The 22,585-nt window shown below is 40.3% G+C and overlaps 1 protein-coding gene across 15 annotated transcripts in view; it reads right to left on the bottom strand.

The window, feature by feature from the left end:
- The window catches only part of LOC124953301 (CUGBP Elav-like family member 4), a 518,014-nt gene that overhangs the window by 188,506 nt on the left and 306,923 nt on the right, over positions 1 to 22,585 (bottom strand). Inside the window, exon 1 of one of the 15 annotated variants that reach the window (XM_047504503.1) lies at positions 12,623 to 13,393. The exons of 13 other annotated variants lie outside the window; for them this stretch is intronic. The gene's annotated coding sequence lies outside the window, so the exon portion shown is untranslated. Of the gene's footprint in view, positions 1 to 12,622; positions 13,394 to 22,585 lie in introns of those variants that run through there. One more of the 15 variants, XM_047504511.1, reaches the window with a different exon arrangement.

Consider the following 22,585-nt stretch of genomic DNA (forward strand, 5'->3'; position numbering starts at 1 on the left):
TATTCCATCCTCTCGCTCTCGTCTGCCCTCGACGTTTCGTGAAAATCTATTATTAAGGGCTACGAGCTCCTCTGCAAAGAGAAGAGTTTACGGGCCAGCGTAAAGTACGCGAGCATCCCTGCAATCATAAAAGGCCGAAGTTTTCTCCCTAACGTTTTCCATCCCTCGCTTTCTTTGCCTCCGGGCCTCTCTTTCCACCCTTCGTTTCCTTCCTTCCTATCGCTCCTCTTCTTCCTCCTCCTCCTTCATTTCTCAAGAAGCTGAAGGAACGAGTATAGAGAGAGAGAGAGGGAGAAAGAGAGAGAGAGAGAGAGAGAGAGAGAGAGAGAGAGGGGTGAAACTATAACTTGAACGTTACTGCGTTCACTAGCTCTGTACGCTTGCTGTTTTACCTCGGAAAATTCGATACCACCCGGCTTTCTTTCTTTCTTCTGGAAAGGCTAGACGGCCGCTGATTTTCGCTTCTATGGGAAACAATGAAAAAAGGACAAAGTTATGTGACCTAATCTGACATCTCTTTTGTCTTTTTCGTTTACCCTCACAAAGTGGGTGTGTTACCATCGTAAATCCTTCTGCGTCTGCCATGATCCTAAAAAAGCGGTCGGCAGAAACCAGGTGCACAAATTGTCTCGATGAATCTCTATGGTGAAATCGTAGCCTCGATATCGGCTGCGGCTTCGAAATATTTTACGGGATCAACTGTACCCTCTCGTTCAGTTTGCTAACGCGAAAATACGAGCTTTAAATAATGTCCCAGTACGCAACTTTCTCTTGATCCATACGTAGATTCCTAATTAAAACAATGACCATTTTTGCATATGCAAGCTCTTCGATAAAAAAGTCATCATCCATTTCATTTTCTTTCGTGTCATAACGATGTTTTAAAAGTTTCTGGTTAATAAAAAGAGAAAAAAGGATAATGAAGTTCTCAACGTAAAATAAAAAGATGGAAATAACAGGTGTGTATACTCACGAGAGAAATGAACTGGAAGTAGACTCAACATCCGTACAGTTTTTATGAATTTAATAACTTCGAGTTTAATTAACTACCAAAAGTAGAATGATCGATTTCCCATGAGTTTCTCCATCACGAGAGCTTCATCTCCTTTTCTCTATCCCTTTTCCGGCCCCATCTAGCCTTTCTTCTTCGCCGTTTGCCGCATCTCTGTTCGATGCATCGAAGGTCTATAATCCTTAGAGATTCGGGTTCCTCGATACTTTACTACGATGAAGGATGTCAGAAAAGAATTTGAAGCTGGGCTAAACAGTTTCCCGTGATGTTCGGTTAAATTCTATAACGATTCGCGGTCAAAAGTTGTTTATAAAGTAATTAAGCTTCCAACTTTTTCTTTTATCGCACAATGCTAACTCCAAATAACTTGTTAAGTAACACGAATGGAAGAAGAATAGATATTAATCGTCGGAGCTGTCGTTAACCGGTATGTAGACACCGAAAATACGGAATACGCCACGTAAGTGCGTATCGACTTTGAAAGAAATGAAGAGAAGGGGAAAAGTAGACACGATAGCGATAGAAAAGGAGTGATAACTCGCGTGAAAACTTTCGGCGGAAAAACTTTTTCTCCAGACTTTTCTATCCAGACCCTGCGCCGGCGTTCATAAAGAATCACGCTTGTACTTCCTAGTTTCCATCATAGAACATACATGTTCGCGGAAGAAATAATGATACACCCGTGAAATAGGAATTGTCGATTATAAAAACGATAAGACTAAGGCACTCTTTAGACCACAGATTTTCCATAAGTTATGACATCTTCTCGTTAAGTTCTTCATTAGGACAAAAGCGACGCATAAGAAAATTCTTGCTCGCGCTTAATTACATAATGCCTTGTCCTTCATGCACTTTGAGGATTTTTGTATCTTTGGTTAAAAAATTATCAAAGAATACCAGGAACACCAAAGAAACGGATGATAAGAAGAAAAAGATTTTACAACGTTGTAACACTTTGACGAAGAGTAAAAAATTAATTCGAAAAACATTGAATATACCTCAGCGTGCTCGTAGAACACAATTTCGTAAAGGAGAGACATTTTAATTACTGAACAACCATTCGTTGGTAATATATATTTCGCGATACACCTGCTCCAAGCAGTTTCGCCTTTGCCACAGGAGTATAACGTTGCCCAATTTGTCTTTCGAGTTTGCGTATAAAGTCCATCGCCTATTCTGTCGTCCTAACGTCGCTCTTTCGCCTGATATGCCGGCCCAACCTGTCCGAACGATTTCATTCAAATTGGAAGCTACGAATGACAGAGATTGACGGGACTTCAATAAAGTCCTTCGAAGTAGCGGACTAAACCTTCGAAGAGGGAGAAATGTGTGACACTGATTTACCGCATTGTTACCGTATTCAGCAGCCTCACCTTTCATTTCCACTCCTTTTTTTTTTTTTTTCTTCGCGATCAACATTTTACACTTATTAAATGCGCTTGGCCCTAATTTTCTTTCACGTATTCCATTCCTCGCCATATCGAATTCGAAAGAATCTTCAAAGTCGCACAAGGAATCTCGTAGATTTCTCGAGCTCATGAAATAGCGTTACATAAACGAAGAAAAAATCGAATAAACATTTGCCTTATACAGGAACGTTTTCCTTTCCTGTAGATAATCTTGACAGATTTTCCGAGACAAATAAATCCCTTCGAAAGATGGTATATCGCACTGCGTGCTTGCATCTAACAAAAACGTCCTCCTACAAATTTCAAGCATAGATAGGAACACTAGAAACTCAGGGAATACTATGTAACAGCACCGTATATGTATTCGTAATGGCACGTTGCACACCGTTGCCTGAGTTAGGTCTTGTCTAATAAAGGGTGGCATTTGTACGAATTAATAGCCCCCAACGGGAAGGTTCGTGGTCGGTAGGAGACCATGCGTCTTCCGTTTGGTCGTCGGCACCGCGAGGGTTCCACGACGACTGTCCACGATAATCAAGACTAACAGCTTCGGCTGATCCTTCAACTTTCTTCGTCAGCACCCCTGAAACTTCCTGCTCACCACTCTATATCTCAATTTATATCACAATAACGTCACTTTAAGGCGACGTATACGTTCGCTCTTTTCTTTCCATTTTCTTTTTATTTCTCTTCTTTCTCTTCGTTCGTTCGACGCGAAGATTAATACGTGTTAAAATCAAAGAATTCGTATAAGGGCCGTCGTATAAACCGATGAATTTCTTAACGCACTATACTACTCTAGAGAATCGTTGTACGAATTACTCAAGTAATTCAAAGTGGCTGTGATGCCGAATAAAATATTTTTTTCCTAAAGAATATAATTCACAATAGAGCTTCGTTTACTTATAATAATAATCAGATCGATCGGTAAATTATACGGAAAATCTTAAATAACTACATGACGTAATCTATATACTTTTAGTGAAAAAATTAAAATAACAGGACATAAGAGACATCCGCAAAATCTTGTAGCATCATAGTAATCCGAGTGTTCTGAATGGCAGAAGCGAAAAGTTAAGAGAAGTCTCGACTTACAGCCACCGTACTCCACGCAAGGTGTTCTAATAAACGGCTTTATGCAGAAAGTCTTCAAGTACCATTAAATTAAACGGCACTTTGAAACTTCTTGCATAAAACCCTTTAACTGCTGCTTTCAATTAATAGACGCGATTTTTCCGAGGGATAACGATATACCATCTACGTGTAAGTAACGACGAATTTTAAGTTTGTATCAAGTCTTTGTCCGTTTTCGATCACGATAAAGATTACAGATAATTTCAATAAGAATTATTCCTAGTACCTGTATTCTTAGAATAGCGTGGTCGCGAAACCTTCGCCAACGAGTATTAAGTTCCTTAGATCAGGTCCAGCAGCATGCGGAAACTCTGCAAGATTAAACTATTCGAGAAGATTATAGAAACTCCGCGCAACCAGGATTACCACAGCCGACTTTGCTTGCCCTTTGGCATACCAAACGAATACTGCGGGTATGTTCAATCCCAAACAGAAGTGTTTCTTGACTTATGACCTTCTTCTATCATAACATTTCCAAAACATAACAACACTTTTTTCAATTACAAGACCACATTTCGTGCTACGCAATCAGAGGAATAACTTCGACTACTAAAGTTTTATAAAATGAACATTGTAAAATAATATCACTTTTAGAGAACGCGTACACGATGGGCAAGGAAATATATGTACAACGTTATTCATATTTATTTCAACGAAAATTTCTAAACTAAGAGATCGGTTTACAAAAGTATGTATGTGCGTGCGTGCGTGCGTGCGCGCGCGTGTGTGTGTGTGTGTGTGTGAGAGAACATACAACGTTATTGGTTTCGAGAAAGTACGAAAATATGTGAAATCTGTAATTTCCATAATGCTCCGAGCAAACTGTCGATATATTAATATGAGTATGAGGCATATTTCCCTATCGTATGGTAGCCGCTAGATTAGCTGTAATGTGTTATATACGAACACCAATTATAAAACAAATAGCCATTCTACGAATATCGAACGTCATAAACCGATATTATTTGTACCTCTCAAATAATTTGGTAGTTCAATGTGGTATAGTTATTTGTAGAATGTATATGCCTGACCTTAAAAGCCTGTTTCTGCGCCCTATTAAACTTTAATTTTCAATAAAGATAAAACGCATGACATACGTTTCGTTGATAATTGAGTGAATCGTTTCGAATACAGTTCCGTAATTTTGTACACTGCATTTCAAACGGACGCCCTACTTGCTGTTCTACTGGTCATTAACATGGAAAATACCTCGTGGACGTTCCTTTAATCTGAAAACGTTAGAGCAACACTAAAGCTTTGTGTACGATTATATCGAAGAGACATTATGTTGTGCGAGTACAAAAGGCAACATTTGAAAATGGACTTTTGAAATGCGTTGAAAAAAGAAATTAAAGAGAACTGTGGTCTGTTCTGCGACGTAGAAAAAACTCTCGATAGGTTCAATCGATTAGGAAGATACGATAACGCAACGAATGTCACGTTCGCTTGTGTCCGTGTTCTACGGCGTAAATAACGGCGAAAGAGAGAGAGAGAGAGAGAGAGAGAGAGGGGGGGGGAGAGAGAGAGAGAGAGAGAAGAAACAGAAAGAACTGAAGGAACAATGCACAACTGGCTGTCAATGGGACGTCGCCCAGATATTCCCAGGACAATCACTCAGTCTTCTCATACCTATCCTACTAACGTAAAATCGATCTCGTTAAAACTTTCCAACGAGAACAGACCAGTTTCGAAAAGTTTCACGAAAGACGATGCGAGAAAATGGTAGGAGCGGAAAGAAAGAGCGGCACAGAGGCGGATGAAGGACGTGTCAGAATACGGAGAAAGACATACGCACTGAAAAAGAAGATAAAATTGCTATCTCTCTCATCAAAAGTCCTCCAAGATTTCAAAGAGATTCGGGAACACGTACACTTCACTTGTTACCAACGACTAAAATTTTCATCATTTTTTAACTGTTTCTCACAATTTTTATGTATTCCCTCATCTTTCTATGCATACTCTGTTCCACGTTACCGACTAGCAGGAGGTTTTAAAAGTATTTTAAAAATTGGAACGAGAAGGAATGATGTTTGGAAGCTGACGATTGAATTTTATTAGGTCACGTCATTCGTACTAATCGCATGATTGTCAGTGCCCATATAGGTTGATCGATCCGATTCGTCACGAATACAACACGTCCATCTCACTCCGTGTTCGATATAAAATCTTCGAGAGAATGAACTCTATTTCGAGAGATATCAATATTTTTGTATCATACTCGAATCATGATAATTAATGCGATTAGTTTGCGAATTATTCAGAAGGTGTAGAAATGAATGAATGCAGATGCATGCAGAAAAATCGACAACATTCCCATGCACCAATTATATAGTACTTTATACGTTCAATGAAGCAAATACATCAATATTATAGTAAACGAAAAAATTACGCTTTACATTATTAATATTGTATCATGAATTTACCATTCAAAGATCTAGCGAATCTAGAAAGAAAGGAAAAAAGCGAAATTGTTAAACAATTGTATTTTGGTAAAGAAAACATTGGGCGAAAAGTAATCGCAGCGCACGTCAAGTTCGGGCGTAAGTAAGAGAGGATTAGGAACGATAATTGGCTCGAAGCCTCGCGCGTCCTCCGCTTCCTACCGCCCCCGCCTGTCGCTTCGTTTCGCTCTCTTGCGACAGAATTTCGTAGACCAGGGACCAAATTTGATTTGCAAATTCAGTTAGAGCCCCTCGCCTCGTCTCATCCTTGTCTACGTAGCCCCTTCTTTCTTGCTCTTGTTCGTTCGAAATATACATACGTAGGACACTCACTTCTCTCTATCTCCAACGTTGTCCTGTCGCGCGCACTTCGTCCTCCAGGACACCCTCTTGGTCTCCCGTGTGACACGAGCTCGAGAAAAGACGCGCCACATGAATTTTAATTTTACTTCGCCTCGTTGGTGGGTGCGACGCACTTGGGACGCCGTAACGAGCAGCTAAAGTTTTTTGACGAAAAATTAAAAGTTTCCTACACGTTCGTCGGACCAGTCCCTTCTCCTCCTCTCTCTCTCTCTCTCTCTCTCTCTCTCTCTCTCCTTTTCTACTTCTTCGTTTTAGCTTTCTCCAGTCTCACCCCGCTTGACTGACGACGGACAAGCTCCATTCACGGACCTCCAATGAGTATCCGGACGTCCTCGTCGAAAACGAGAACCGCGCCGTAATACCTCGTAAAGTAATTACGTTGCCAAGTCGTCAACGAAGAACCAACTTCCGGAAGACGAGGGAAACGGAAGGAAAAGTTGACTTATTTGCCGTGTGTTAGCACGGCTGCTATCCAATCGCGGAAGTGACATATTTACTGTAGCTTCCTAACGTTGAAACTTTCTTGTTCGTGATAACGAAGAGTAACGAAGAGCTTTTACCCTATCCAAACTCTTCTTCTTCTTCTTTTGTTCACCCACACACAATTTTGTTCTTCTCTCATTTTAGTAGTTTTTCTTGAATCTTCGCGACAGAAAGGAAAGCGTATAATTTGGTAAAGGAATTAGGAAGTTTCTCGCACGTTAGAACGTACATTGAATCACGTTCATTATCGAAAGACTCCGATATATTTAGGAAGCATTTAAGCCGTTTAAGATGAAAGAATAATTTTAAAAATATTTTGCTCAATGGAATGCACGTTGCTTATGTCTCTAAATCTTCAATTGGACGGCTTTATGAAACAGGTATGGCAGGTAAGTATAGGAAAGGTGGATATTGGGGAGAAGAGGGAAGAGGACACGAAGATGAGACCGAGAGAGAGAGAGAGAGAGAGAGAGAGATAGAGAGGGGAGGGAGGGGGGAGGGAGGGAGGAAGGGAGAAGGAACAAAAGAGAAAAAAAAGGAAGGCGCGACGTAAAAGACTTTTGATGTCGCGCCGGTGCAATCTGCCGGTATCCAGGCGAAGCCGGAAGTGCGGGAGCAGGCGCGCGAGCCAGCGCGAGCCCGGAGACGAGCAGATTTGCAAACCAGATTGAAATTTTGAAATTTAAATCTCTCCTGAGACTTAAGCTTCAAAAGTCCGGAGCCTTCCTGAGGGACGGATGTAGGTACTCGAATACGAGCAAGGTCTTACTAATTGCCGGATAATGTTGCTCGGGACAGAGAAATTTCGAGATCAAACGGTTACTCGCGAGGACCGATTCTATTTCTTTCAACGATGGTATTGACACATTTTATTCATCGTTTTCACTAATCCAAAGATACTCTGCTTTGAAATATTTTATAGCTTTATTTCGTAATATTATCATCTTTATATATGAACTATTTATATTGAAAATGGGACAAGTCCATTGTTCGTTATTGCGAGATATTTAACAGTTTGCATCTATCTAACAGCAGATTAAACAACATTGATAAACATCAATAGACAATCTTTATATATTTTGTTAAATAATGTAAATTTATTACCCAATAATGTTCGTCAGAGACGGCTGAGGGAAATAAAAATTCGGTGTAAACATAAACTTACTCTTAAACTTGAGGATCTTATTAAATATCGTGAAATTTGAATTATTTCAATTATAAAAAAATATTGTATATTCTTTGAAGCCTCGGAAATAATGATCACATAGGTTTGGGAACGCGTTTCCAATTGTGACATTGTAAAAAAAAATCACGAATCATGCAATGTGCAAAAATTGACTTTTTTAATTTTCAATATTTCAAAAAAAAAAATCTAGCTGCATAATCATCTTGAGACGATTCTCTTTCAAAAAAAGATAAGTACTCAAATGATCGTTACAAAAAGTATAATTATTTTATAGTACAAACATGGCTTATTTTGAGAAGAAAAAAGCACTCAATTATTCCATCGATCTCCATTATTTGCTGTTTTTTTTTTCCATTCATTCAATTAAAATATCCATACATACAAACTCTTATCTCTGCAAAGAGGTATAAAAGTACAAAATTACAACAACAAAATAATTAAATGTTTACTCGTGGCCGATGCACTGAACGCATAAGCCAGAGTGGTGCTTATCGTAAGTTGATTTGGGGTGTCCTACAGCCCACATGCACCATTAGGGTTAAATTATATCTGTTATCATCATTAACTTTATTTTTGTTTTTTTCTTGTTTAACGGACTATCCCCGCTTTGAAAATAAATGGCTCATATGTAGATTAAAATAAGTTGAGAAACGTGATCGTTATCCTTCATTATTCGCGTTTAAATTTTTTCTTCCATTCCATTCGTGTATATTTTAACGTTTTGTCCAACGAACAAAATAGCACCCTCCTCCCATCAACCTCATTTCTAATGTTAACAATTTTCCATCATTCGTTAGACTTTCTCGAGCTCTTACCTCCTTCTCAATTGCGTCGAGGGGCGAAGTAACTCGTTACTTCACTTTGTTCTTTGAATTGGATAGTTTTCCATTAGCAGTCATAACAACGTCCTTTGGACCGTGCACTACTCGCGGCTGACGGAGACGGAAGAGAGAAGGTGTCACCGGGGCCACAAAGTTCAGTTTGCTTATTCAAGCTACCACGGCGTCGTCCCTCTGCATCCACCCGCGAAGATTAGCCCTCTGTACTGTTCACGTGTTCTCACGTTAATTTACATTTTTATTGCAAAGCGAATTGCATTTCTTTCCCTCTACTTGTACTAACATTTTATACTAAGACTATCACACAAACGGAACATTCAGCACAGACTAGTATATCGAACTTTTTAAGTTACTTACAGTTTACGTCGAATATCGTAATGCCGCAGAGTAAACTTACCTGCAATAAAAAAAAAATTATATATATATATGTATATATATATATATATATATATATATATATATATATATATATATATATAAGTAATCAACGAGACCTTGATGTACATGGACAGAATCAGCAACAAAAAATTGAATCAGTTAAAAGATGCTAACACCAAGCAGAACACCAAGAGAGGACAAATTGATTAACAATGGAATTTATTCTTTCGTTTAGCGAATCATGAAGGAAGTTATGAGAATTCCGGAGCAAGTAGTGACGGATGAAGTATATAGGACGTAAAATAAAGAAATCGAAATATATGGTTGTAAAGAGAAACGTTAGAGCACAAGAAACAATATTAGTAATGAAAATATGAAGAAGTTTAGAATATTCATCTTTATACACGTTGAAATATTATAAGAACTATAAAAAGCGAAAAGTCATATAAAAGTATTTAATAAATATTAAATGCCGTTAAAGATGGAGTCGCAAAATAGCGAGTCAAGCGGAATTTCCGAATAAACGAGGAATAACGCCTCGACGATTAAGTTACAAGGAGGGTAGCACGGTTGAGCCTATTGGATATATCGAGTAGCGGTTGATACGATATAGAAACTCTCTCTGAGTAAGCAGTGCCTATAGAAGCTACAACCATAACGGAGTATAATTCAGTCCGGTTCTGGTATGTATAGTGCCTACTCCATTCTCTGGCAATGCACCGTGCATGCTCCCTGTATCCTGGCACAACGGACCGCCGTAATGCATTATACCTGAGTAGGACACCGTTTATATACTCTACATGGGTGAAGGTATATAATGTATCAGACAGCATGTGTTCGCGTAGTCGAGTCTCCTTCGCACTGTCAGAAGCTAGAATTTCATTAAAGGGCACGAACACCACCGACGTTCGTAGGTCTTTACGAAAGCCAAAGTGCTGGCAACATTTCGAGCATCTAGTAGGCGCATTACTGTATCTTAAAATTAAGGACGATCCAAAAGCCGTTTTTAGGAATACTAGCGCGCGGCCGACTTCGTATGTATTCATTGAATGTAAATAGATATTAAAAAATCAGAAAATCCAATCGTTGATATTTCTTCGCTTTACTAACCGTTCAATAAAACATTGACTAATTTGACAAGGGTTTCATGGGAATTCTTAATAATTCACTTTAGCACACGATAGATAAATCAATCATTTGTTTGACTAGACGAATTTTTCATTCGAAGGGAATTTCATCGAGCGTATGATCTCATAATACGTTTTTAAAGGACAAGAGTGATCAGCAATGATTTCCACAAGCATGCAATCCATTTGCGTACTGGCATATCTTGTTACGTTGAGGGAAGAAAGGAGAGCGTACAAATAAATTATACAAGATTGATAGGGGGAGAGGGAGGAGTAGTCGATGTTCTCGACCGATAATGATCTGTTCGTTTTTGCAACCTATATCCCGTCGTTCTCTCGACAGTATAAAACGGAGAAGCAGGCTTCATTTATCTTGTTCGCGATCACGTTGCATCCCGACAAATGCAACACCGTTGGGAGAACAAACCGCTGGATAAACTTTCGAAGAAACGACGAGAGTATAAATAAGATAACCGCCCGAGATGGATACAGTGGTGGAGAGTTTAAGAGAGAATTTTATAATGCAGAAATGAAAACCTAGCGAAACGTCGATCCGCACCTTGGAAATTCAAGAGAATCAGAAATTTAACGAAATATGGGAAATGGGATTGGGCGACGCCGTCATCATCATTATCCTAACAATGATCCCGCATAGATGTGCCGATACGAGAAATGTATTGCGTCTGTAGATAAATATCGAAGATTATTTTAAAAGATATATAAATTCCAATATTATTCGCCGATGAACGATGCCGAAGTGGCAGGTGTGCATTGTTGCGATGAAAAATGACGTTCCGCAACCAATAGAGGCGATTCAGAATACAAAGGGATATTCTTATTCCTGCCTCGCACTTTTGGAGGGTTTTAAAGGGCTACCCTCGTACGCACACGTTCTTACCAACAGCTCTTAGCATCTATGGCCTTCGTATGTTTGTGTCGCTACACGTTACCGTCACACGTTGGGTACTCCCAACGTAAATCTTTGCTTCCATCCACGTCAATCGAAAAAGGATAGGCGAGCGGAAATTACGAAACGTCGGTGAAACGTGGCACGAACTAGTCGATAGGTATTTCCACATCGTCGAAAAATACATTACAAATCTAACTTTAACCTCCTTGGGATTCCGGTCACGCAACCTAGTACGAAGATATATATCTTACATCGAACGACGCGACAATCTCCTTTTACGCGTATCATCTCTTTTTTTTGCCTTTTGTGCACCCCTTTATCGTCGTACGAACTGACTTCGTACTAATGTTATCGGCATACCGAAAAATGATACATTATAATAAGAACGAAAATGATTACGTATGATATTTAACGTACAAATATAATAATATCTACTACTTTTTTATCCTATCGGTAAAATATTGATTTTTTCCCTATACTTTTGTTTCATCATTTCTTCCTAATGATTTTCGCTAATATATCCTTCTGAACTATCAATTGTCGTTTCATCCAAGGATAATTGATTGATGAATATACAGAAGCTTACAAAGTTTGGTTATTTAAATTATCATTAATTTAGGCTGAGAACATTATGGATGGTTATCGTTCGGCAGATTTATTCTCTAATAAAGATCTATTTATATGGATATTTTTACATGAATACGTATAATTCTCTGTTAAGATACAAAGCATATTCTGCTTTTCAAAGTTTGGTACTAACATGTAAATGAAGAATCCCAAGTAGTATTTTTCTAAGCTTGTCGATATGGAGGAAAAACAATTAAAGATTAAGATCAACGGATTAGACCTTTCTACAGAATTACTAAGTGGAGCTTAAAGAATTCTGTCAAGTGGGAAAACATCGATTATACCTCAGCTATGGAGGGTACAATCATTAGTTGATAAGTCTGTACGTCACTTCTCTGAGCTATTCAACAACGTTATCGAAATCGTACGATTCGTGCAATACAACAGTTCTCCATATGACAAGTATCGGAGAAATATTTGAAGTCTAGAACACGGAAATACGGATATCCTTGGAGCTTCGATTATCGGCTCTGAAAACTCCTTCATGGCGTAGAGAGTAGAGGCAACAGGTTAGCGGCACGCGCTAAGCACGTCGAATAGACCGAAGTTGTCACGTGTGCGTGCAGCGCGTTCGCGTGTTTCTCCTTTTCCTCCCATGCTCTTTTTCTTTTTTTTTCTTCTTTTTTTCTTTCCTTTTCAATAGAAACAAACGTCCTCTCTTGCTTTCGCTCAAAGTAATAAAAAAAAAAAAAAATTAAGAAATAGTATCTAACCTATGATCCATAGACTGAATTCGGAGTCCAGCTGGGCGAAAAGCCACGCTCTGCGCCGTCTCCAGCCGCTCTATACCGAAACTTTTCGATACAGAATGATAAAGAGAGACAGAGATAGATAGATAGATAGATAGACAGACAGAGAGAGAGAGAGAGAGAGAGAGAGAGAGAGAGAGAGAGAAACAGAAAGAAAGACAGAGATAGAGATAGATAGATAGATAGATAGATAGATAGGTAGATAGAGAGAGAGAGAGAGAGAGAGAGAGAGAGAGAGAGAGAGAGAGAGAGAGAGAGAGGCAGGCACGTCTTTTATTGTCCTTTCTTGAGTACAGCCAGGATGAGCGACGAAGATTCGTTCCACTAGGTCCTTCGTAATTCAAAGGATGTAATGCAAGTACATTGATGCAGTGTCCTCTTCGTTTCAGGTCTTCCCGCCAACACTATATATGTGTATATAGATATATACATATATGTATGTATACGTTCACGCGTCTCTCGTAGCGTCCGGAAAATAAGCCCGTAAAACTAGGTCTCAATGATGACAACGACACACGATCCCTTGGAGGAAATGTTAATTAAGTTAACGCCTCATTCGTAAATATGCTGACGCGAAGTAATATAAGAACAAGAGAAAAGCGCGCGCGCGAGCGCGGCGTGCCGTGTAGTCGGATAGATGACTGGCAAGGAACCGACTCGTTGTCGGTGGCTGTACGTTCGTCTCGGCTCGCGGTCGTGGCCGTGGGGATCGCTACTGGCTGGTAAACGTGCGCGCGAGAGGGAAACGGGCTCTCTCGTGTGCGCCTTTCAAAGGGAGAGGGAGAGAGAGAAAGTGTGGTAGGAGGCTCGCGCCCACTCTCGAACGAATGCTCGGTAGTGGTAGGGTGGAGGAGATCTCACAACGAACCGGAGGCCACGGCCGAGCTGAGCCGAACATCGAGCCGAAGCGTCAAAGAGAAGAGGAAAGAGAAAGAGAGAGAGCGAGAGAGAGAGAGAGAGAGAGAACGAGAGTAAAGGAGGGTGGCTCGGAGAGAAGGGATGATGCCGGTCTAAGGGAAGTAGCAACAGGCGGTAGCTACCCCTCTCTCGGTTTCGCGCGCGCGCTACGCTCGACGCTCTGACGTCACGGCGTCGTGACGTAGGCGTGGTCACGGATGCGCACTAACACCTCGCCTATCACCGTTGTCATAGTGACTGCTTCGCAGAAGCCCTCGCTTCCGACCCTCACGGAGCAACCTCCCCATCGACGAATCCATCCTATCTCTCCTGTTTTGCCGATCACACGGACGTTAAGAGAAAACGCGACGAGCGCCCGAGCACACCTCGGAGAGTGAGAGTCACGCGGAGAGAGAAGCGTGTGCGTGCGTGCCTGCGTGCGTACGTGCTCGCGCGCGCGTTGTCACGGTAACCGTGCTTCAAAACAAGCCTGCGCGTTTTTCAATTCGAATGCACTCGCTGGGAAGTGATGAGGTTATAATGAAGTCTCTGCCTGGCCTGCCTCCGCGTTTCTCTCGCTACTCACCCTCCTATCCCTCGTCTCTCTCTTTCTCTCTCTCTCTCTCTCTCTGCCTCTTTGTCTCTCTCTCTCTCTCTCTCTCTCTCTCTCTCTCTCTCTCTCTCTCTCTCTCACTGATTCTCTTCTCCCTCGTCCTCTCGCTCTTTCCTTTACTGTTGCGTTGCGTAACTTGGATCACCACCATCGTGTCTCGCATCGACGAGCGTGTAACTTCCCGAGAAACGATGGAAGCTAGACAAGGAAAGCTTCGCTTATTGTACCAACTTTTGTGAATCGACGAATCCTACACTCATCCTTTTTTTCTTTTTCCTTTTCTTTATCAGGTGAAATCATGCTACCTTTAAAACGGAAGAATTTACATAACTTTCGTCGATCTATCAAACAACGTTTGATGCATTGTATAAATGCAGACGAATTTCCTTAACTTTCTGTTTAACACTCAATTCGACGACGAAAAAACAGCGAAATTTTAGTTCTCTTGGAATTTTTCAATCTATTTGATAGTCCTCGATAGACACTAAAATCGCCGATGGAGCGGTCACTTTGCGCATCACAGATATTCTGTTTACTTGGTTGTCGATGAGTTCTTAATTATCCTTAATTCGCAACAAATCGAGCTTGTAGATGTGACGAGGACCACGGCAAAACACGGTGTCATTAACGAAATAACGGAAATTAATTTTGATTAGTGCTTCATTTTAGCGAATCAATCGTGCTCTCGGAAAAGCAATTCAATTCTACTATTATAGATTCCTATGAACAAGCAGCACACACGCAATAATTTAATTCCGAAACCCGGTCTTTGTGACAGCATGCAGGAAATCACATTTAAAATCACCATTTCCAAAGATATTATAAAATGATTTTATTTTTACATCTTTATTATCTTTGTATCCGTGAAAATAAAATCACGCCTTCTTTTCAGTTCTCTTATGAATATGTTGAATAAATAAAAATGTGAAGGTGTAAAGAAATTTCACATTTTACTGAGTACACCATGTTTTTATCTTTCTTTCTAGCTAAAATAAATTCTTCGAATTCGGCTCGATATATAATGCATTTTGCAATAAACCAGACAAACACGAAAATGTAAAAGTGATTTTACACATTCATGAACCTCTACTCTTTCTTGTGCTCTCTTCTCTCTCTCTCTCTCTCTCTCTCTCCTCCTCCTCTTCCTCCATTTATCCACGACCTAATTATGTTCATGTAATGTGACCTCCTTCTCTCGTAGGAACGATAGACGAGACATACTTGGCAAGTGCTTCCACAAATTAAGTTACTAAGGAACTCTCTAATTAGACGCATAATTACAACATTATTCGAAGCAGCGCGCACGAAGCGTATGCCCGAATAGCTTAAATAACAAAACAAAGTAAAAGTTTGCTATCTTTTTACCGCAAATTACGTCAAATGTAAACTTCATAATGTACAATAAGCACGAATATAATAGAAATATTTGATATACTTGAAATTTCAATTGTATTAGAAAATGCTAGTCTGTTCGAAGAGAGGACTCGCATCCTTTTGGAGTAGCAAGACTAACAAAAAAAAAAAAAAAAAAAAAAAAAAAAAAAACGAAAAAAAATGCTGCGGAAAGATAAACGTTTTATCTTTAATACGAGCCTTATTGCGCGCGGATGGACTAATTACACCGTAACGATGCTCTAGTGGACTGCGAGTGTATGGGGAGCTGGATGGATGGTCGGTATGAGTAGTAACATAGCTGGGAAAAGGAAAAGAGAGACACACCGTGTATCCGTGCATCGAAAGAACTCTTCTATAACGCGTAGAAAGAACCAGCAAAATATGCGACTCTACATTTACGAAATTGAATTAAAAAATGTTTGATGTTAATTGTGGTAATTCAATCAGTGCGTAGCAAATAATGAGACGGAAGCGGGTTTAAAATCCCGTCTCGCTCGACGGAATGTTCTCTAGTCACTCTTTATCTTTTTCTTGTCGTAATTCATTTTTTGTTTTTTTCTTTGTTTCTTTCTTTCTCTGAATTCCTGAATTCATACACCAGCAAGTTCATTCATGAAATACGAATTAAGCTGATACAATTTGAAGGAACATGAACTTAATTCGAGTTACTACTAATACTAAATAACTCGAAGAACTGTCATATTTCGAGACAAATTGTTTAACGAGACTTTATTTAAAATGGATCATAGTGCATTGTACGAAGAGGATAAGACGAGGAGGAAGAATTGGAGGTAAAGGATAGATATACTGGTTAGACATGTACATACGTACAAATGCTTTAGTCTTTGCAAAGGCAACTACCTCATTAGTAATTCCGATCGATACTGGAGAAGATTCCTTCCGCACGACAAACTCCTATTTGACAAATTAATTCCTTCGAAATAGCGATAAATTTGCAATTCGGCTGTGGCCGTACGTGACCGACGAGCAGTCGTATGTACATACGTATATATTTGCGCGTATATCAAAGCGAACTGTATGAGACACGTATGATGGAGGAAGATGAGTATCAAAAGCAGAGAAGGCGAATGAGAAAGAGAGAGAGAGAGAGAGAGGGGTGGCGGGGGCGGGGGCGGGGGGAAAGCGAATATCAAGCAGAATCGAAGTATTCGCGATCGAATTTCGAGGTATCCCCAGTGAAAAGGATATAGCACCGCTGTTGCACGTTTCTCATAGGTTTGCGTTACTTTTACGCGCTTGTTAGTGGAACTCCCGAGATTCATCATTAGTTGCGATTTTCCTCATGCTTGTAGCACCGAGCCATTATTGTTCGTCTCATTCTGACAGGTTTGATGCACAAAGGTGCTATACTCTCTCCGATAGGTTAGAATACCGAGAATAGAGAGAGGAAGAGAGACAGAACAGCACGGTTTCGATCACATAGATCATAGTTTCATGGTTCCACCAGGAACATTGTTTCCCATGGGCTGTATTGTTTACAAGTCCACACATAGAGCGCAGATGCATTTACAATCTACGGATTTACTCGAGCATACAATCTCTCTCTAGCAACCCCGTCATCGACACGATCGTCTACGGCGTATATACGCTCGGCTGCTATTGCTGCTGCAGCTTCTATGATTCCAAATGTACTTGTGGCCATGCAGAGACGGGTGTCAGAACACACATACGAATCACTATTTCTATAAAATCGAACAAATCCCATATCGTCATTGAATTTCGTTGTTTCACTTTAATCAACATTGATTAGTGGTTGAAGAAGTTGTCGTCATTATTGTATTTATCGACTCAGATGCTTTAAAAGAAACATCGGTCGTAGATCAATTTTCTGAAAATTTGCCTTTCCTCATCTTCAATGTTCGATGAGTTTATCTTCAAAGGACGAGCTCAGGATTGCCCTGAGGAAGCGTCTTTGCTTTGAAGGAATGTCGAAGTGGCGATGCCTATAGTGGAAAGAGGAAATGACGCGTCATCGTCGAAAATTAATGAACTTTTCCGACGTTACGAAGCATCGAATAGGAACGTTCGGAAATAGCGCATTCCGTTCTTGATGACTGACGGACGTCCAATCACTGGGATGACAGTCGACTCACGCGATCCCGCATGCGCACTGTTGGAATATTCGCGCATTTTTCCTTCCAGGAATTTCAATTTCTTTCGATCGTATAAACCAGTTTCGGGAAAGCGAAGGGACGCGTGGTGGATCTTCTCACGGAAAGAAAAAGGAAGTGAATATCGACAAAACTCTTTCCTTTTTTTCACCGTATCATGTTGCCATGTTTAGACGATGTTTAGAATCATCGATTCGAACTCATTCACTGTTCTTGAATCTTTTCCGAGTCTTCTACCTAACGAACGTGCGTAAAAAAGATCGAACATTGTTTTAAATAAAATGTTAAAACCATTGTAAAAATTATTTTATTATTTTCTCGGTAATGAGACCTTAAGTTTGGACATAGAAAAATTTAAATTTCGATTCAGTCCCCAGGGAAATGGTCCTCCTGTCAGGTACGTGAACGATATCAATTCGTAGGTGACAGGGAGTGGTGGTTTCTTTCTAAAAACGTTCTCTATAAAGTTTTGCAAATATCTCGTATTGGAAAGCCTTTATACAAAGTCAGATGGAGGAACACTAGAAAAAAAAAAAAAAAAAAAAAGAAAAGAGAGAACAAAGAGTGAGGTTTTGTCGTTATTCTGCTACGACTGAACTTAATTCTATAATTCGATCGGCCACACCGAATGAAACCTACCGGTGGTTCTCTCTGGTAAACCCCATTACCTTCCGAACGACTGTGGTTACTTGTCAAGGTTAAGTTACGAGAGACGAATCGAAGAGACGGAAAGAAAAGAGGAGAAAGATGAAGTGGATAGTAGATGAACAGAAATAGAGACAAGAAAAGAGAAGTGAAAGAAGGAACAAGAGACAGAAGGATAATGTGAATAAGAAGAGCGCAAAGAAATACAGGAGGAAGGGTAAAGGAACGATGAAGGATGATATAGAATGAGAGGAAGAAAAGGGAGGAGGAGGCGGAGTAAAGAAGTTAGCTCGAAACAAACCTTACGAGTGAGCCGAAAGAGGAGGGCAGAAAAAATTAAATCCCGTTCAGCGGACCGGCAGCAGCCCCTTTTCTAGCGGTAAAAGAAGGTTCGCCTCGTCTACGGTACGACGACGACGACGACGACGACGACGACGACGACGACGACGACGACGACGACGACGACGACATCGGCATCGGCATCGGATTAGCGTAAAATCGAAGGGCGCTGACTTGGTCGCTCGTAAATTGGCTACAAAGTTTGGAGAGGAGGCAGCGCTCGCAAAGACAGTCGTGGCGTCGCTGCCGGCGGCGAAGCACAAAGGGAATCGATTCTCGCTGAATCGCGATCTACCTTCTACCTCAAACCCCTTAATTCTCTCTCTTTCGTTCTCTCTCCATCCACGAACCACGCCATTTTGTCTTTCCGAATCTGTGACCATCAGCATGCAAAGTGGATAAAGTTTCTAGACTACACTTTCCGTGGCCCTTTCTTTACTCTCTAGCAGTGCCATACCCCGATCTCTTACGTGCTCACCCACCACCATCGTCCTCATTCGGTCCTCTCATATCGCTTCGATCGTATTCAAGATTGTTTCCCCGCACCTTCTGAATCTGTACCGAGTGTACCTCCTTGCGTCCTACATTTCCTTCTCTTCCTTCCTCTATCTCTTCCTGCCTTCTCACTCCGAATTTTACGCCGCATCGAATGCAAGAAATAGGTACATAGATTTTTCTCGGATTCGACTGATAATACTCTGAGACAATCACAGTAACGGAACCTTAGGTAGGAAAGCTGGAGAATGTATCTACGTATTTGAATATTGAAATTCGATCGAAAAAAAATACTTGCCAGAGACACCTCGAAATATTCCTCTCCATGATCTTAGATAATATTATCTTATATAAATAAGTTGTCATTACTGATTCGAGATAAATTATCTGTTTGAAAGGCAACGACCTAACTCGGAGGAGCAATTCGTGACCGACCTCTTTTGCAATGACCTTTTTTTTTTTTATTATCTTTTACCTTGGCCCTCTCTTTTCTCTTTGTTGCTTTCAGTCTTTCCTACGAACGCACAGAAAACCATTAACGCTTATACTATTTTCCTTCTCTCCTCGTGACACCTTCCATTCTCGTTTCAAAAACAAGAGAAAGCCAGCACATTCAACGCTAATGAAATAAGTCCTTGTCTAAAAGCATACTACACCGCAATGCTGACGGTGAGTGTGCCATTGTCTCTCTGGTCAGAGAGACACAGAGACGGGAGACTATCGATAACGATCTGTCGACAACGAGCTGATGATACTTGAGAACTATCGAATTCTGGACTGTGAATAGTTGACAGAGTATCGATGAAACTATCGGTGATATGGAGAGAGCGAGATAGACAGAGTTATTATATACAAATGAGAAGCATGCGTGTAGTTTCGGTCTTTCAAGTTTGACGTTTACGTCTGGTGAGAATGTAGGAACCGCGTTTTCCACGATTAATTTAATAACGAGAACGAAGATAAAGGAAAGGATATATGCTTAAACTCTATTCTCGTTTCGCGTAGAAATAGGTATTTGCACGTGTACGTACGCGTCCGACTTTAAGTAACATAATGTTCTTTTCTCGTGAACCAAAAGGTAATACTGACTTACACGATCGTACAAAAATCGCTGGATTTAGCTGTTCTCAAGAGACGATCGGAAGCTAAACGGTCGGGTCCTAAACTAAAATGGTTCGGCGCCATTCTCGGAGCAATCTTTCACCGTGTATCCGAATGAAGAGAAAGGAGAGACATTTCGGAGAGTGAAAGAAGCGAAAAAAGCGAAGAAAAAGGAGGAGATTGGAGCTGGAGAGGTGCAGGTAAGAGTTATATCCCCCTATATCACGGTATCTGGATCCCGGCTGAACCTCGAGACACGTTATTCAATTACTGGTTGAGAGGTGCAGCGTAGATCCAGGCACCCTCGAAAAGCCCCGCTTCTGTCTTCCGGCAGAGCCAACCTGCCTCCTGCCACCAGTCTTGCCAAGATGGAATCATAGAAAGACAAAATCTAGTCGCCCTCTTCCTAGTAATACGCCTTTCCTTCGTTTCTTGAGAATTCTCGAGGAGAGGATTCTGCGAATCGGTAGAAACGACGCTCCAACCTGGTTGGAACTCGAATCTTTCTATATATGTTTTGACAACATATATACGAGAGTCTATGTACACGCTGGGAGAGAGAGAGAGAGAGAGAGAGAGAGAGAGAGAGAGAGTATATCTTCGAGCCAATGGCTCGAGGGGTCGATATATTGAGTTATAGGTTGCGTGTTTCTGATTGAGGGCGACTTCGGGGCGCGGATTACGCAATAACTATCGCTAAGAGGATCTTGCGTCTTGACGCACCACGTTGGGAACCCCTTTAGCCGCTGAAATTTCCAACTTCAGAAGCATCTCCAGGAATCGCAAACTCGCGTCGTCCCCTGACTTTGGTTCTCTTCGGGGAACGAAACTATTTAATGTTGCGACGTGGTAATTATTAGCCCGCGTGCTGCCATTGGATTCTAGATGCATCAAAGCACGGCTTTAAAAATCAAACAGGTCTTTCGTACGAACAGTTAAGCGAACGAATGAAATAATCGTACGAGCGAATTAAATCGATAATATCAATTGCTAATCGAAATGAAATATTAATGATCGAAGAGGAGGAGAAAAATGCGACGTCTTTTGAGATACGATACATATTTGTAAGTAAATATTTGATAGATGAAATACTTTCGAATCCGGCGTAATATAATAATTATATTTTTGTTGCGAGAGCAGCAACGGAAACAGGGATTAAACAGGAATCAAATGAATAATACAGAATTGAGAACTGTGAATTTTTTAATTTCCATCTATTGCCGTATCATTTGGCGACGAATCCCAGAAAATTTTATCCGTGCTTGATCATTCGTTAATTAATTGGCTTTATTCTCACTAAAAATAGTTAGCACAAAGTGAGTATTACCAATACAGCGTCGTTGGTACATGTCCAAAGTTTATAAAATTTATCTCGTATATATGTGTACAATGTTAGGCGTTTAACATTTTTTTGTACTCATATACGACTTAAAAGAGATTTGAAAATTGAACAATGTTTTTGAGTAAATAAAATCGAGGACGAAAAAAAAAATGTCAATACTCGTATCAGCGTTATTTCAATTAAGCGATATTACAAATGCTGAAACTTTATATATATATATATATAAGTGAGGGAACAAGTATTTAGTGAGGAAATAGATACTCTGTTCATTAAAAAGTAGATATCGATTCCCGTCAAGAATAGCGAAGTAGCTCCTTTCTGGTGAGTCGTTTTCAGAGATCAGAAAAAGTTGCAAGTTTTAAAATCATCTTCCAATCGGATAAACGTGGAATTATTCTGATTTGCACCGTAATACCGTTCTGTCGACATAGTCCTGCCCTTTTCCAACCAACAAATCTTAGTCGTTAAGATGACAAAGTTTCTAACGCAGTAACGATCTCAGCAAGAAATTGCCTTGCTATTTTTCCTCGCATATTTTCTCGTCAAAGTAGAAACTTTTCGCTATTGGTCCGAAAGTTTCAAATCTTCTTTGGTATTCGGCAGATTAAGATTTTATTTTCTTTAATTACATAAAATGAGAGAGAATTATTAATTAAAAAGTAAAATAAACATGTTGAAAACGAGTAATTGCAATGCAAACCTCCTATAACGATAATATGAAATACAGATTATAAGAAGCGTCGACCATCGTAACACAGTCGTGGCATGCACTCTTTGGTGAGGCTCTCTATAGATTGATGTTATTAGTGAGGCGTCTTCGACAGTGTAAACTCCAAGGAGCAACCCGAAACCGCAGGAACCACTGTACATAACTCGGGGAGTCTGAAATGGTAGATGGAAGAGTGATAGTCGGAAATTTTGACGCTATATAATTTGGTTATGTCGCGTTATCAACGACAATAATTGCT

Source organism: Vespa velutina, chromosome 12 (assembly GCF_912470025.1).
Source record: "Vespa velutina chromosome 12, iVesVel2.1, whole genome shotgun sequence".
Taxonomy (NCBI): domain Eukaryota; kingdom Metazoa; phylum Arthropoda; class Insecta; order Hymenoptera; family Vespidae; genus Vespa; species Vespa velutina.